The 18,783-nt window shown below is 36.0% G+C and overlaps 1 long non-coding RNA gene across 1 annotated transcript; it reads right to left on the bottom strand.

The window, feature by feature from the left end:
* Positions 1-15,514: 15,514 nt before the first annotated feature.
* Positions 15,515-16,101, bottom strand: LOC147475775 (uncharacterized). The gene is made up of 3 exons (XR_015208109.1): positions 16,074-16,101; positions 15,683-15,801; positions 15,515-15,587 (listed from the first exon to the last, which is right to left on the bottom strand). It is a non-coding gene; the product is annotated as an uncharacterized LOC147475775 (long non-coding RNA).
* Between the last annotated feature and the right edge of the window lie 2,682 nt (positions 16,102-18,783).

Below are 18,783 nucleotides of genomic sequence, written 5' to 3'. Positions count from 1 at the left end.
ACAACTCCCAACTAGCCTTTTGCTAGTCTCTTAGCAAATAAGATAAAAAAAATAGATAAGTGATCAAAATCACATCCTAATAACAAAAATAAAATCCTAACTCACTTCCGCTAGCATCGCGATTACATTTACCATATGCAACAAGGCTTTAAATCTTTAAGTTCCCCAGAAAAGATGAGTTATAGTCTCGTGAGGGTTTTCAGGTGATATACCCACAAAATCAATCAATAGCATGTTCAAGAATGATATTTTTCAGAGAGAAAAATTCCTTACCCACTTAGTGCTTACTCCAACAGACGATCTCCATTGCAAACTACATTGCTGCAAAGACTCCTAGATTATGATGGGAGATAGTAAAAATTGACAAAATTCTCAATCAAGGCTTATGTGTGTACTTAGTCACTCTCCTATACTCTCCTATCCAAGAAACATAATCCTTAGTTTACCTTTAGACAGATAATCTCGACTTTCAATCCTCACCGATCATACTCTCAGAAAAGAATCTCTCAGAAGATGGTATACTACTTTACCTCATGTATGTGGGGAAAAGAATAATGAATACGAAGATCCCACATACTACCTTGAAAAACAGACTTCTAGATGACAATAGTCTCATGGATAGAATGTCAATCACATATGAAGTGTCGGGTCCTTCACTTTAGGATTCTCTCTCCTATTCTAGACTTCGTACCATATTGTAGTGATAAGGAATGGGTTGTAACTTGGCTTGGGTATTGGTTTATGAAGAAAAAGTAAAAAGGATTTTAAAGTTGTTTCTGAAAAACACTAAGGGTTTTGCTTAATTCTTTGAAAGATTTCTTCAAATTCTGTATTGCAGAGAAAATTCTTCCTTTGTCTTAGCTTTTCCATCCATTCTGTTCAACTTATTTTTTTTTTTTTTTATAATTTTTTTTATTTATTTATTTTTTTTTTTATATATATTTTTTAACTCAGTGGTATATCCTTGATTAGTACTGGATATGCTTGTTTTCCACTGGCTTCTTTCACTTAGAATAGAATGATGGTTTTCATTGTATATCTCTGATATTTCCTTGTAATCTTCTTTTTCTGCTCTTTCTCCTTGTGCCCCTCGTATTCTCATAAACATATGGGTATGGCTGATAAAGGTTTTTGGCTATACTCCTTGTTTGGAGTTGGGTAAAGGGTTTTATGAAAGAAAATGGCTTATTGTAAGACTCAAAAGGGTTTAACATGATGGTCCTACTAGGTGGGATAAAGGCTAAATGGGTTCACTACTTGACTTATCAGTATGATACTCTGTTTCGAATAGACTACAAGACCTAATGGCTATCTCCCCAGTTGATGTCACTTCGTGATTAACCAAATCAACAAATAATGAGACTATATTACAACCATTGTCACCAAATACGAGTTTAAAACGCGTTTAAAACCCGAGATATTGCCAAGGCGTCTGGTTCCAGTTTAAAACCCGGGTTTTTCAACAAAACGCGTTTTAAACGTTTTTAAACCGTTTTAAATTTAAAAAGCGTTTAAAACCGAGATTTTGAAAATCTCCGTTTAAAACTTTTTTTTTTTTTAAAAGAAAACGTAGAAAAAAGAAAAGGGTTATGGAGTTTACCTTTTTGAAGAGTGGGCGTTAGATTGACTTATTGAGACCGTTCTATTTTGCTTTGGACTATTAATAATTAATTGAAATTTTTAAAGTTATTAACTTATTTGTAGTACTTAATTATGCCATTATGGTTGGTAATTAGTAGTATCTTATTTTGAATAGTGTTTTGGCACTGAATCTAAAATTTCTAGTATTTGGATGAGTAATGATAATTTGATACTTTCATGTATTTGAATTTTCTTTCATTTGTATTATTATTATTTTTATTTTATGTGTCTATTTTTTTCCACTTTTATAGAAAATCAAACTCCTTATCTATTATATTATTTATCATCGGTTTTACCGTTTTTTTTTTCGTATAATCGTTTTAAACCCGCTTTTACCGTTTTAAACCGTTTTTTTTATGCCCCACGTTTTTTTTGCTTTTTTTCGCTTTTTTTTCCCGAGACGTTCCGTTTAAAACCAAAACTAGTTTTTTTTCAAAACTTGGTGACAATGATTACAACGACATAAAGAACTGAAAGATGTTGAGTCACTAAGACTCGGATTTTTTGTAAGAACTCTCCAAAGAATGGGCATAAAGCTCAAGTCTCACGGGATAAGTCTAAAAATTCTACTTCCAGTTTACTAGAGGTTTAAATCTCTATTCTAGCAAAAGTACACAAAACTAACCAAGTACTTTGGTGGTGCCTTGATAAAGAATTCTATCAACAAGAACTATGTCCGAGCATAAAAAACAGTCTAAGCGGTAATAAAATCAATAATATTAACTATCTATCAAACTCAATACTAAGCTGTATAGAATATATATCCCAAACTCATCATTAAAATTCATTTTTCTCATGCTACTGATATAGAAACAAAAATATTTTTGTTTTTGAAAACTAATTTTTGAAATTCATTTCTCAAGTACACCCTCCCCTTACTTATGCATGCATTGACTTCAATGTATAAAGATGTAAATGAAATGGATGAGAAAAAGGTAGGATATTACCATTGATGCCGAATATCATAATTAGTTTAAGAAACAAATTTTTAGGTTTTTTTACATCAGATCCCCAAGACATAATATGAGTCTTTTAAAGTCAGATTCTTAAGACTTTTGAATCCTTTATAGTCAGATAATCAAGACTAGTATTCCCACCCACTAGGTTTCACTTTGTAGGAATTCTTATGATCTCTCTTAACAGGTGATTGACAAAAGTATACCTTGTACCAACAATTTTCTCTTAATGGCTGTAACCCAGGACAAGTTTCAGAATGGCAATTCTTACAACAACCTAGCTTACGCACTCTCCTCTTATGCGCAAATATACTTTTACCAAACCTTACACGAGCCATAGAAATAATCTTCCTTTGAAGGTCAACGGGGAGTAAATCCCACAGACTAACAGGTGGGGAACACTTAGGTTTCCATCTCAAAACTGATCTCTCGACAACATGCTTACTTCCTGTAGACATTTTCGCTCGATCTACTGGAATTCCTTCCATTGAAACTTGGTGACCCAGCACTATCCCTTCCTTTACCATGAAGTGACACTTTTCCCAGTTCAAAACTAAGTTGGTATCGCAACAACGTTTAAGGACTAAGGAGAGATGGTGCAGGCAATCTTCAAACGGACATGTGAATGTGGTCTTCTCTTGGTCCTCAGGGTGAATATGGATCTGAAAATATCCTAAGTAACCATCAAGAAAGCAGTAGTAAGCTTATCCAGCTAATCTTTCTAACATCTGATTGATGAAAGGCAATGGAAGATGGTCTTTCCTTGATGCGCTATTTAGCTTCCTATAATCGATGCAAACTCTCCATTTAGTCTGAATCTTGGTTGGAATCAACTTATTGTTCTCATTCTCAATCACTATGGTTCCGGACTTCTTCAGCACAACTTGAACTGGACTAACCCATTGACTATCAAAATAGGGTAGATAATGCCGGCGTCAAGGAGTTTGACGACCTCTTCTCGGACTACTTCCTTCATCTTCAGATTAAGCCTCCTTTGTGGTTGCTTAGGAGTCTTGGAATCCTCTTCCAAACGAATCCTATGTTGAACTATCATAGGACTGATCCCCTTGATATCATCAATTGTCCAACCTATAGCTGACTTGTGTTCCTTTAAAAGTGCTACTAACCTAGATTCCTGCTCCTTAGTCAAATCTAATGCAATGATTACTGGGTAGGTTCCCAAATCTCCCAAGAAAACATACTTGAGTTTAGACGGCAAAGGTTTCAATTCTAGCTTAGGCGGATCCTTCTTAAGCTCTTTAAATGGTCCATCAGGCATAGGTGATTCAAACTTTTCTTTGAACTTGCTGTCATCCATGACAGGTGATGAATCCAAAATCGCATTGGTTGCCTCGACACTAAGTTCCTCACAATCTGAGTCTGTCAGAGCTTTCAACAACTCGTCAGCAGGATATGAATGAGTAAGATAATCCTGTGTTAACGCTTCAATCATGCATACCTCCTTCACAGTACACACCTCCTGTGGTTGCTCTAACATATGGAAAACATTGGTCTCGACTCTCATATTACCAAAGGATAACGTCATATTACCATTTCGACAATTGATGAGTGCATTTGCAGTGGCCAAGAATGGTCTGCCTAGAATGATTGGTATCTACCTACTAGATGTTGGTTCTGTGTCGAGTACTATGAAATCAACCGGATAATAGAAATCTTCGATCTTGACTATGACTTCTTCAATGATTCCTTTAGGTATCTTTATTGAGCTATCTGCAAACTGTAAAGTAACATCAGTCGGTTTAAGATCCTTCAAGCCTAACTTCTCGTAGACGAAATATGGTAGAAGATTCACACTGGCACCCAAATCTAATAAAGCTTGCTCCTCCAAAGAATCTCCAATTATGCATGTAATAGTTGGACTTCCAGGATCTTTCAGTTTCACAACCACTAGATTCTGTAGGTACGATGAACATCTTTGAGCGATAAAAGCTTCTTTTAGAATATTGGTCTTCTTCTTAACTAGATCTTTCACGAACTTGGCATACGAGGGAACTTGCTTGATGTCGGTCAGAAATGGGATATTAATCTGCAAATTCTAAAATACATCGTAAATCTCCTTGTACTGGTCATCTTTTCTGGTATTCACTAGTTTCGAAGGAAACGGTGCTGGTAGATTCTTCAATATAGGTTCTCTTCTTTCGGCTTCGGTTGGCTTGGTAACACATAGTGGAGTGATAGGTGGAGTCACTCGTGATGGCTTTTTCTTACGTACTTCCACAGTAGTTCCTTCAATTTCTTTTGCAATAGTTTCTTCAGCACGTGGCACAACACTAGATATATCTGGAATGCTAGAACTGGGTGGGATGGTGGGGACATAAGTTACCTTAGGTTCCGCAGAATCCTTTCCTAGTTCATAGACAATCTTGTTATCAACTTTCTTGCCTGACCTCATAGTGGTGACAGAATTAACTTGGTCATGAGTAATCTCCAGGTTATCCACCTGCAAGACACCTCTTCCTTTCGGATTTGGCTCAGGTTGGCTTGGTAGTGCTCCTTTTGATCTCTCTGTCAAGGCGGTAGCGATTTGCCCTATTTGGCCTTGAATGACACTAAAGTTATTCTCCAACTTCTGGGTTCTTTGATTTGTCTATTTTAGCTCATTGACAATGGTGGTGATATCTTCTTCCAGATGTGGGATAATTGCTTTGCTCGACTAAGGCGTAGGGGCAATATATTCACTCATAAGATTTGGTACTAACTCTCTGTTTGTGTTGGTTTGGTATTGCTGGTTCTGGTATGACTGTTGATTTCTATATGGTTGCTGGCGGTTTTGGAACTGATACTGGTTATTCTTGTACTGATTTGACTGATTTTGGAATCTTAGAGGAAAATTCTTCTAATTTGTATTTTGTGGCTTCCAATAATTTTGTCCCTGATTGAACTGGTTATTTCTTCCTAAAGAGTTGATACTACATGCCTCTGCATTAGTATCCAGATAGTACGAACACTCTTCAGTGGTGTGGCCTTCATCAGAACATAACTCACAAATGGCATAACAAGGCTTAGATGGCTGATGTTTAGCTTGGAAATTGTTTTCTTTTGGAGGATTCATGGAGAACTGATCAAACTTCTTGTTCAGAGTTTCAAGTCTTGTTGATAGGCTTGCCATAATTGATAGCATCGCTTGATTTGGGTCTTCTTGAATTTGGTTGCCAAATTGCTTCGGCATCCCCTCCACTCTAACTATGTCCTCGTTGCTAGTATTCTATTGTTGAGTGTCTTCAGCTAAATTCTCGAGAAAGTTGTAGGCTTCCTCTCCATCCAATGATGTAAACTTACCTTGATGCATTAACTGTATCATCTGCTTGTTCATAGTATAAAGTCATTGAAAGAAAAAAATGAGCCAGTGTGCTCTTATCATAACCATGAAGTGGACATGAGATTAGTAGATTATTGAATTTCTCCCAGCTTTGATGATATTCTTCAGTCACCTTCCCTTCAAAATTGTTGATGGCTTGCTGCATGGCATCGCCTTTTCGGGGTGGGTAGAACTTGTTCATAAACTTTGTTCTCAACTTCTCCCAGTTGTTGATTGAATTGATCGGCTGTGCATTTAACCATTTGGATGCTTTACCTTAAAGTGAGAGTGGAAAAAGAATTAACTTGATACTCTCATCCCTGATATTCTGGTTCTTGAAAGTTCTGAGAACTGATAGAAATTTGTTCATGTGAACATAAGGATGAACATCGTCTGAACCTTTGAACTTAAGAAGCATAGAGATTACTGATGCTCAAAGTTCAAACTGGTTAGCTTCTGTCTCTGGAAAAACAAGATCGGCTTTGGGTGGGTCTCTAATGATTGGCTTAATAGAAATCTTTTCGGCTTCCTTTGTTTGTTGTGCTTGCATGGGTGGGATAGCTTCAGGATTATTGGTGTCCAAAACACCTCCATCATTGCGTGCGGCCATTGTTTCAATCTCGTCTAGTATTCTTGTGAGTCAGTTGTTAAACCTTGTCCACTGTTGTGTTCTTAACGGACGATGATATGGACAACGGGGCATACACTAGAAAAAGGTTATGCAAAAATGACGAAAAACTATCCTATAATGCTTGAATAATATGCAACTATTCTAAATTTTACTAAAATGTAAAACTACTTTCCTTCAATTGGGTTAGGCTTTGCAGCTAGTATCTCGCTTGTTGTCTAAAGCTGTCTCTTCTAGGGTTATGGTGAATCACTTGGATTGCTTAAGTACCACGATCCACAGACGATAGTCCGTTTGTCAAGATTCAGACAAGAAACACTAGAGTTTGATATTTCACTGTGTTGGCTTACAACTTCAATTGTTGAAAAGGTCCTAAATGCAATTATACTAGAAAGCAATAATACTAAACTACGATGCAACTATACTAAGAATGAAATAAAAAAAAATGAAGATTCGACTAACTTGGATGGTAGGTCTTGTCTTCGAGATGTCTTTCAAGCTTCTTTCTTTCTCAAAAGGATGGATGATGCAGCTAAAATTACCTCAAGATCCAAACGTCTAATCTTGAAAGAAAACGTTAAACATAAACAACTTAAAATGGCAGCAGCGCCATTTGACACTCTTCTAGGGCTACAATTAATTATATCCCCGGTAGCGGCGCCATTTGACACGTGCTCCTTTTAGTGTTTATGAGATGGTATATGGATGATGTAGATAGATGATGGTCGTTAAACAAAATAGAAGCGTATCAAAACCTAATTATCCCTCAATAAGTAAATGATGAGTAGGGTATCGTTCCACTTTCAAGTGTATGTTATGTGAAGGATAGGACTGAAAAGGGGGTTTGAGGGATTAAAAACTATGATTGTAAAGATTTTAGATTCTAATGCTAAACTAAACTAAACTAACTAAACTATTGAGAATTTATAAGAGAGGGAATTCAAGAGATTAGAATCCACCAATACTTTTAATCTATGACCTTCTGCTTTATGGTTGTTATTACAAGTAGACTACAATTAGGCAATCGAGCGAGTGCCGATGCCTTTTTGGATGAAACATCGTTAACAATTAACTTTAATTAAGGTTGTTCCTATGTTTATGCTATTAATATCTTCTTTCCTTTTATGTAAGCTCGGGCAGCCATTCAATGTATTACCGAGAGCAACATCAAGGAGTACTTCCTAATAGGGCGGCCATTCAATGAATCACCACTTAAGGCAAACACAAAGAATACTTCCCCTAGGTAGCCACTCCATGAGCTACCCCTTCTAAGGCAACACTAAGAATACTTCCCTAACTCTAAAGAATTATACTACTAGAAGAAAAGTAAATAACACTAGCATGATATTAGTATTGCAAAACATAAACCCTATTCTATACTTCCATCCCCTGGTGTGGGCAATGGAACTAATAACTAAAAACATAAAGAACTAACCTGATTGAAGAACACCATGAAACAGAAAAATCATTAAACCTTAAGCATAGACTTCATCTCCTCCCTTGAAGGAGAAGATTAGCTTTTCATATAGAAGGAAGAACACGAAGAACGAGAAGAAGAAGAGTCGAAGAACATAAGACTAGAAAGACTAACTTATTAAGACTCGGCTAGTTAAAATTGAATCTTTTATTATTAATCTTTCTCTGCCTCAAGTTCTGGAGACAAGAATATAAGTGAATTGACAAATTACAAGAATTACTTAGGTCCTCTATTTATAGGGGTTACAATGAGTTCTAGAAGCATTCCATAGCACCATTTGTTTTCTAATACAAATCAGCTTCTTTCAGAGTCCAACTTCATCTCCAAAACTAAGAAGGAAGTGGCTACAGTGTCGTTTCATACATCTGGATGCACGATCCATGCATCTCAGACGCGAGCAATGCATTTGAACTCACGATCCATGCGTCCCAGACACGGAAGTCTATTTTCCCTCTTTTGCTCTATCTTTCTATCCTCTTTTGCAGGCTTTGGTCTAAGCAACGAATCCTTTTGCCTTGGGCTTCCAAATAGGCTTTAAAATAGGTCCAAGTCGCATATTTAATAGCTTCAATTCCTTGGCCTTCTCTATGATTGTCCACGGGCTTCCCATGTGATCCTTAATGCACTAAATTGCTCCGTTTTACCCCTTTTTCTCTAATATTCCACAAAACTCACTTTTTCACTGGTAGAATCATAAAACATAACTTACAAACACTATTAGTCTACTAAGATGGCTAAACAAGAGGCATAATCGAGGGTTAAATTGCATTTTTTGAGCACTTATCAGAGAACACCCTTTCTTTCCATCGCTTGAAATGAGAACCGCTGAAGGATTCTATCTTGGACACATTGGGTAGGTTGTGAGCAGACAGAACAGGTGCAACATCTCTCATATTAGAAATAATCTCCATAACTCCATAATTGGTTTCTTTATTCGGCGTGTCTAGTGGTGTAGATATATCGTGTTTCTTTCTTTAAGATTGTTGGATTTGAATAAAGAAAACAATAAAGAGTCAAGGATAGCAGTAATAGGAGACAACCAAGGCGTGGATTACACTGTCTTTAAGGAAAGATTTCGCCCCTTCTAGTAGGTGCAGAAAGGCAGCAGTGGTGTCTTCTCCTCACAGGATATAATGGTTACAGTAGTCTGACTTGCATTCATTCAAACATGCTACTCTCTAGAACCGTGATATAAGTATCTCTGGTAGCTAACAGTAAGAAGAGAACTAGAGAAGAAGAAGAAGCAACAATGGCTAGGTTTAGAAGTGTGTGAGATCTATTTCTCTATTGAGTATTTGTCTCTTTATATGGACGCACAATCCTGTTTATATAGAGGTAAGGTCAGTCACAGCAAAAACAAGTTTAGGCAATTTGCCAATCCACTAACCAGGCACACACACAGTAAGCCCAATCCCAATCCCGAACCGACACGACTCGGCTCGGTTTGGTGTGGTGCGGGCGGGCACACGCATGTGGCTTTGTGTGAGTCATCCCTCCTAACACAAAAACATTGGTACCCTAAGGGCATGCCCTTATGGTAGAGGAAGTCCTCATATACTTGTTATGTTAGTAGTGGATAACCAATGTGGGACTATCATCAAGCACACAAGTAAAGAGAACTCACAAAGTTATCCTCGTCCACTTTGCTCTCACTTAAGTAGATTGCAATATTACTTAGAGATTCCAACACCCAGTCTGTATATTGGGAGATAGTAGTGAGTTGAGAGTTAGTAACTCAGGTTAGGATTAATTGACCAGACAGTTGGAATCAAGCCACACGTAGTTCTTGAGGGTGGCTTTTATAGACATTAGGAGTGTGCATCGGATGCGACACGTGTATTGATGAGTACAAATGTGTGGTCGAGATGAAATACATGTTTCTATAAGAGACACGTGGGTGGTAGTTGTAGGCGGTTAGGTTTATCTGAGTTGGCATAAGGTATAATGATGGTGTACGTCTTCTATAATGATGGTGGATGGTTATAATGGTTCATGTATTATGCAGAAAGGGGGCTTAAGGATAAAGTTAGTAATGATGATAGTAGCAGGTGATGACGTCATGAGGTGGGGTCGAGTGACGAGTTACTAGAGTTGTTGAGTATGTGATAAGAGCCCAAAATTATAGTTTTAAACCCCTTAATAGTATTATATTTATGCCAATTATGTTTATAATAAATAATAGTTAGTAATGTTTATGTATTTTTGTGTATTCAAGGTCTTTGAATCAATTATGTGAAGAAATATGTCACTTTTGTAAGAGAAAGGAGTCAAATTGCTTGCTAGAAAAAGTTTTATGATTAAAGCCCAAGTTTAAAGGAGAAAAGCACTTTTTAAAGCCTAGTCAAAGTCAACGCGGGTAGAAAAAGAACATAAAAGTCAACAGAACTTCCGTAGGCCGTATCTTTAGACTTAGACCTTGAAATTGGGCCTATTATATGTCTAAACGACCAGCTCGGAAAGATCTTTCTAATGGTCTAAGACTTGATCTAATCAGAGTAGTAAAAATGGACGAAAAGAGTGTTCTAGTAAATTCTAGTAGATAAACCCTTTTTGGACTTAAGTAAATAGGTTTTGGGCTTGATTTAGTGGCCCAAAACATACCTCCAAAGCCCATGCACGAAATTATAAACCTAACCCTTTCCTATATAAATAGGATTAAGGCAAAACTCTATTCTCTCTCCCTTCCATTAGTTAGAATAATTTAGCTCTCTCTCTCCCCTTTCTTTAGTTTAGTATAATTTAAGTAATTAAGGTTTATAATTGTAGCCTCCATAAAACCTCCATTAAAATACCATGAAGTTATTATTATTATTGAATTCAATTACTTCTCTTTCTATTATGTTTTCTTTTCATTATTTTGTTCATGATAGTCCCATGAATCAAAGCTAAACTCCCATTAAAGGGAGTTTGGATGAAGCTTTGAGTGGATTTGATTTATTAGTATAGATTTGTTGTTTAGGGTTTCAAGTTTAGGTTTTTCTTGACTTATAGATAATAAGAGTTTAACCTAAACTAGGGAATAGTGAGTTTGCCATTAGAATGGGAACAAGCTTTATCTCATGCTAATTAGTTTATGACTAGAGATAGTATAAAGTAATTAGGGATCATTAAAGGTCTAGTCTTTATATTTTAACCTTGTGTGAGAATATCTAGACTAGGGTTTTGTATACAAATCTATGCTAGCATGTTAAGAAATTAAAAAGTAGATTTCAATCTCTCTATTCTTCTCCATATTTTATTCAAGTCATATTCAATTGCTTTAATTAAATTAGTATAAGTTAAACTCATATATTTAATTTCGTAGTATAAATTCACATCCATAAATATTGCTCTCACCATTATTTCATTGTGTTTGATTAGTTGAATTCGTTTAAATCTAAAGAGTTAAGAGTGGAACGATTCCGTATTCTATATATTGCATGAATATATATGTGAGAGTAGAAAATAAATAATTGATAATGTAAGAATAAGTTAGAGAAAAGTAGTGTTGTTCATACCTTTATCAAATGGCGCTGCTACCATCTTAAACTCACTCAAGACAAGAATTTAATTTGTTGAATCCAAGGGGCAATCCCCCATTCTCTACTAATATCCACACTTTGTGGTATAAAGATTTGGATTCTCTACTCCGTTCGGTGTAGACTCAAGTTCTTACTCACGTGTATTCGTGCGTTTAGCTCGAGTAGGAATTCGAACCAACCTAAAGTCTAGGACAGTTTACAACTTTATTATGCTCCTTAGGAAACTAGTGAGTAAGTTTTTATTGTTGATTTGCTAGCTAAGGTTGCTGTGTTTTAAAACAACTTTAGATACTAAAAATGCGAGACAAAAAAAATGAAAAAAATAAGTCTAAGATTTTTAACTTGTACTTTATAGAGAAAGGAAGGTTAGAGGATCATGCTACTCATGCAAGGACTCATTATAATCCCTAAAAATTAGATTACTACCATCTCTAAGCCGTTTTGGGTTCATTATCAAACCCGAAGCGGATAGAACGTCGATCCCTAGCGAGATGAACTCATCTCTAAGTCCATTTCCCTATCATAAGAAGTTGAACTGGTATTTCATAAATGAAATACCATCTCAACTCCTAGACTCACACAACATATTCCTATCAAATATGGAAACAAGAGGTTAAATAAGACCCGTGCACGCAGCTAGCCCAAGCATGAAAGGGAGGCGCACACGAGTCTTTCTTAACTTCCAGGCCTCAAGTTTGGCCAGACACTACCATTTTGGGGTAGTATGTTACATGTGTCCTTAACTCTAGGCAGTGAATCCTACTTCTAAGAAATTTATAGGAATCCTCACATGAGCATCATTAACCCTCCACCTTGGAGGGTTTTAGCTCATGATCCTTGGATTGTTGAAAGCTACAAGGTATATTTGTAATTTAGAGAGATAAAGAAGGAAGGAATGCTAAAAGAAACTGATTACCTAAAGAAAATGATGAACTTTTATTATAAACTACTAAATGTTCTCCATTAACATTATTACAAGCTTTTGTATAAAAACTAAAAGCTAAAACTAAACTACTAGACAAGGAATGAAAAAGGAGTCAAAAGGGAGAAGTTAATGCTCCAAAATCATCCCCCCTAATACATAAGAGAGCTTTCTCTCTTCTCCCACGTGAAACACCCCCCTCATTCACTCCATTCTTATCCAAACACTAAACCCCCTTTTGACACCTTGTATTCTTTACATAATTATCACCTAAATCCAACTAACTTCATTAATTGCAAGCAAGGTGTCAATTTTGTGCCAATTATTTGCACCTTTGTCTTGACTTGCATGATGACTCATCAAATCGTGGAGGGTTTTAGCTCATGATCCTTGGATTGTTGAAAGCTACAAGGTATATTTGTAATTTAGAGAGATAAAGAAGGAAGGAATGCTAAAAGAAACTGATTACCTAAAGAAAATGATGAACTTTTATTATAAACTACTAAATGTTCTCCATTAACACTATTACAAGCTTTTGCATAAAAACTAAAAACTAAAACTAAACTACTAGACAAGGAATGAAAAAGGAGTCAAAAGGGAGAAGTTAATGCTCTAAAATCATCCCCCCTAATACATAAGAGAGCTTTCTCTCTTCTCCCATGTGAAACACCCCCCTCATTCACTCCATTCTTATCCAAACACTAAACCCCCTTTTGACACCTTGCATTCTTTACATAATTATCACCTAAATCCAACTAACTTCATTAATTGCAAGTAAGGTGTCAATTTTGTGCCAATTATTTGCACCTTTGTCTTGACTTGCATGACCCTCATCAAATCGTGGAGGGTTTTAGCTTATGATCCTTGGATTGTGGAAAGCTACAAGGTATATTTGTAATTTAGAGAGATAAAGAAGGAAGGAATGCTAAAAGAAACTGATTACCTAAAGAAAATGATGAACTTTTATTATAAACTACTAAATGTTCTCCATTAACACTATTACAAGCTTTTGCATAAAAACTAAAAGCTAAAACTAAACTACTAGACAAGGAATGAAAAAGGAGTCAAAAGGGAGAAGTTAATGCTCTAAAATCATCCCCCCTAATACATAAGAGAGCTTTCTCTCTTCTCCCACGTGAAACACCCCCCTCATTCACTCCATTCTTATCCAAACACTAAACCCCCTTTTGACACCTTGCATTGTTTACATAATTATCACCTAAATCCAACTAACTTCATTAATTGCAAGCAAGGTGTCAATTTTGTGCCAATTATTTGCACCTTTGTCTTGACTTGCATGATGACTCATCAAATCTTACGGGCCCACATGGTGGGTCTATGTACAGTGTCTAGTGGTGGTCTGGTCTTTTGGCATTTTTACAACTTCCCGCCTATGGGTAGAGTTTGTCGCACTGATCGTCTAAGCAGTTCACTTGTCGCATTAGGAGTCCTAGTTTAAAAGATATGAGCTTCGGAAGTTTGATGCTTCTGTGCACATAATCCTGTTCTGACTTGATTATGTACTGTTTGAGTATTTGGGCTTTAGTCCGGATTTGTTGGGCTTCACATGGGCTTAATTGGAAAGCTTATGTATACTTCCTATTCCGTGCTTAAATGGTGGCTTTATCATCATTTTTACGTTGGTTGCTCCAACCTGCAAAAACACGAGAATACGATTATTTCATGATTATTAAGCACAAAATTAACCGAAATGTTATGTCTTTATGGGGTTTTATAATACAGTTTTGGGTGCTTATCACACCACCCCCAAACAACACTTTGCTTGTCCTCAAGCAAAGTAGAGACATTAAAATAGATAAGTGGCCAAAACTGTACAGTCCTAAGCTAATTCTCGTTTCGGAGAGTGCGGTTGCATTGACTCTATGCAACAGGGCCTTAAACCATTAGGAATTCTCTAGTGGACGAGTTATAACCTCGTGAGAGTTTTCCAGAGAAGATACTCACAAACTTCATTTATACTACAACGACTCAGTAACAAAAGCTTGTTTCCTAAATTAATCCACTACTACATAAAAGTTCATATACCACTGTTATTTACAGTGGTAAAAAACATTTAGCCACTGTTTTCATACCGTGGTAACAACCACCGTGACAAATACTTTTAGCAAAACCGTGGGGAAAAGTACCTCTTATATACCACGATTTTGACTAAAACCGTGGTATTAAGATTTCCAAACCGTGGTTAATAGTCTGAATAGTATGCTCTATTCGATGTGAACCGTGGGGAATAGTGATGCTAAATACGACGGTTGGGTAAACACCGTGGGGTATATAAACTACTTATACCTCAGTTCTTACCAAACCATGGTTTATAGTCATTTTAAAAAAAATAAAATAAAAGCCCCTAATTATTTTATTCTAATCATATTCATTCAACCTGCAACCTGCCCATTTTCACCATATATATCCAGACTGGATTTAAAAGCACATTGCTCAAATAAACAATTCATAGTGCAGCACGAACAAAATAAATAAATTTAGACATCCAACACGAAGACATTGAATTGCTAAAAGAGTTTTAAACTTTTTCAAGTCATCAATAATTAAACAAACATCCAAATTTACTTGTTCTATCAAAATAATAATGACCTAACTTGTTCCATCAATCAAAAGAGCAATCTATTTGTTCCATCTAAAATATCAAAAAAATGGTGAGACTAAACACCAAACCTTAACTGGAATGGGTCAAAACCTAGCTAAGACACAACGCTTGGCTCGAACGCTCCATTATGCTGGATGAATCTAAGAATTTCAAGTCGAACAACATCAAAGATCATAGAGTAATATAATAAATAAAAAATGAAGAGTAACACAAAATAGAGAATACTAGTGTATGACGACTTATACCTTATTTTCAAATGAATTATCTGAACAAGCTTCTATTATTTCTCTTATAAACTTCATTACGTAATGCCCACACTTTTTACTACTAGGTTGGTACGGGCCCTAAGTACAAACATGGAAAAATATTCATAATCATATATATATTTTTCCAAACACACAGTATGTATGCATAAGAATTTGTTTATTACCATAATCCTCTCCCACTTCACTGGACCTTTACTTCCTTTCTCTTCAAGTCTTTCTATTTTCATGACCGCACTTCAAAATAAGATCAATGTAAAACCTAATTAGCAAGTAAAAGATAAGCACTTAATGATTTAATTATTTCATATACATACACACTCATGACAAACCTGTTAAAAGATAAACGGTTGAGATTTGAATTTATGTATTCATGTGTGTTTGCTCCCGCTGTAATGCTGAGATGCTTTGAGAAGTTCACCTCTAGTTTCTTCCCAAACAACATCGCCCCCTACGAGACGGAAAAAAATATAGCAATAAGTGCCCATAAACTTTAAAAGCCACAAAGAAGTTCCATCATTTCATCGAGATGTTTACTGCAAAACAATTGAAATCTCTATCTGACCAAGATGAGCTAGACCATCATAATTAAACAAGTTAAGATCCTTTTTTTTTTTCTCGTAAGCACTCCTCAGCAGACACCAGAATTACATCCATGAAACTACCAAACAATTGAAAACCACCAAGCCTGAAAAGTTGAAACAGCTTCGAAGTATATCAAACCTTTAAGAAGTGTACGCTTAACTCAACCACGGAATCCATCTCCCATCTGAACGAGTGCATGATCTGGTTTGTTGCGGAGAAGTTTAACTCTCACAATATTCCCATAAATAGAGAATAGGTTAAAAAGCTTATCCTCATCAATTCTCTGAAAAGAAAGCAGGGTCATTAGACGATGTAGGTATGAACTGACATCAAGATGATAAGATGAAGCATCCAATATACAAAAGACAACTTACATCCTCATTAAGATTTGAGACCAGAACGGTGCATTTTTTGTTAGTACCACTTATCCCAGGAGGCAATCCTCCACTAAATGCAGTTGCCACAGCTGCAGCATTGCCCATCTAGAGAATGAAACAACACAATTTCATTGCATATGATTGACTAATCTTGTTATTCATCGATACATAAAGAGAGCAATTTCTAAGAAGGAAAGCAAAATGAAGCAAGGAATACACTAAATATTTTATAGGAATACTCTAATCAAGGAGTGTACAAGTGTTCTCTACCTGGTTCCTTACTAGCTACATCCAATATGGAGCACATGGAAGATTATCTAAGACTACCCAAAGGTCTCCAAAATCAACATAGGTGATCAGTAAAATTAAGAGCACTCACTACTGTCCACATCAATGGTATCCAAAGTTGTGAGTCCAGCTGACTAAATGGCATTCATCCACTCAACTCTTTATCAAGCTTTATGCCTACAATTAAACCCCACTAGTGATCCACACTTCCCGTTAATGAATTTAAAAAAAAAAAAGTGGTGGATCATGTGGAATGATAAGCCCCGGCCTGAAGGAGGCATCAGAATGATGGACATCTTGATTATCTATTCCTAAAGGAATAAAGTTTAAACTAGATGACAGAAAAGAAGCAAAATTAAATTAACCTGAATATAACTTGAACCCACATGTGGAAAAGCAACTGAAACAGAGAAGAAACAATATTTCCATCAGCAAAATTCGAATAGCAATAAAAATACAGCGCTCAAGGAATTGGAAAAATGAAAGTAAAAACAATTATAAGATGGGGTAAAAGTATGCACCTTTGGCACCAGCAAGTTGAAGTGGATATAGGCTCCGGCATCACTGTACCCAGGCTTTCAGCAAAAAGTAATGGAAAATGAAACATATTCAGCAAAAACCGAAAAGGTAAAAATTTGAACTTAATTCCACTAAAGTGAAAAATGAAAACAATACAGGAAGTTCTCAGGTATGGCAAGTAATCAAATGCCAGGTGAAGTTTTAAGGTAACATACTTGCGAGGATTTGCCTTTTTGTTCTGACGGTCAAGAGGGATTTGTAAAATCCCTGCAAATAGAAAGAAACAGTCCAACAGAACAGTCGGGATGACATAACAAGACCAGGGACCAGGGGCAATAAATAATTTATACTTTTAAGATTAAATCCAACGAGGACAAGACGCAATAGACGCACCTGGACGCTCATTATTGTAGTTCACTTGTAGTTTGGTTAGACTGAAGTCATAAGCAAATTGAGAGGACAAAACACATTAGACTATTTCAAAACATTGAGGGAAAAACCAAACCTAGAAAATACTAAACGGAATACTTACTTCGAGAACTGGATATCTAGTTGACAACAACCATCATATATATTACGTCCCTATAACGAATCACTATGTGTTGAGTTCTTCTAAGTTCCAAGATCTACCACTAAGTGTGAACACTCAAACAACACTCATTTTTCACAGAGAACTATGATATATACCTAAAGAGAAGTTCTTGTAATGTAAACCAAAAAAATACTGGCGTGTTTGGTATTGTACAAGTGCTTGAAAACCTACAAAGTTAGCACTAAATAAGAAAATGAAAAGAGGAGGAATCCACAACTTTAGAAGGATTAGGTTCTAGTGGAATCAGAAAGGAGTCGGAAAGATTTGGATGAAGTCCTCCAGAAAATTGAAATAACCTTATCATCCCAGAAGGTAAATTTTAAAATAAAGAACTCATATTAACAAAAAAGAATAAATATGTAGGACTTTTTCAACTATATGTATAGAAAAGAGGGAAAAAGAAAGAGAAGACTTGAAAAAGCTGACCAGCTGACTTTTGAAAGGTGACGATATTCTCCACAAACCCATGAGGAGAAAACAATTGATGCAGCACTTCCACTATTATAGAATAGAGCAGGTGATGTATTGTAACTAACAAGATTCGATTGGGCTGTGTATCCTGAGAGTGCCTGACAACAAACATAGAAACAGGAGAGAAAGAGAGAGAGAAGAATGAATAGAAAAGAATATATAGAGAAAGGAGAAAGAAGTACATGAAAAAAAAGAAGGATCGACAATAAGACATGTTATTGACATAACAACATAACCTTCAGTAAAGAATCTGAAATTTAAGTCCATATTACATACTCAACAGATCCACGCATGGTCTCCATAGGTCAACTCAAAGGCAAATGAAGTCGTGCAAAAACTTATTTGTCACCATCTAATACTTATGAACTACAGTGTCGGCAAGCATTCATATAAAACTATATATAACCTAATCTCTATAAGCCGCTCCTATATAGTATTACTACTTGTGACGGAATGAGTGGAATCTATGAATTACATAAAGTTGTCAATGTAAGAAAATGAAAAATAAATTAATACACATATATTAATATTAATATAAAACCAACAGAATCCCACCGTCCCCAAACTGACAAAATTACAATCAAATAGAGCTACCACTTTT

Source organism: Coptis chinensis, chromosome 9 (genome assembly GCF_015680905.1).
Source record: "Coptis chinensis isolate HL-2020 chromosome 9, ASM1568090v1, whole genome shotgun sequence".
In the NCBI taxonomy this organism is placed as follows: domain Eukaryota; kingdom Viridiplantae; phylum Streptophyta; class Magnoliopsida; order Ranunculales; family Ranunculaceae; genus Coptis; species Coptis chinensis.
Note: the sequence above shows the minus strand (reverse complement) of the source record. Positions and strands in the feature narration are given on the sequence as shown.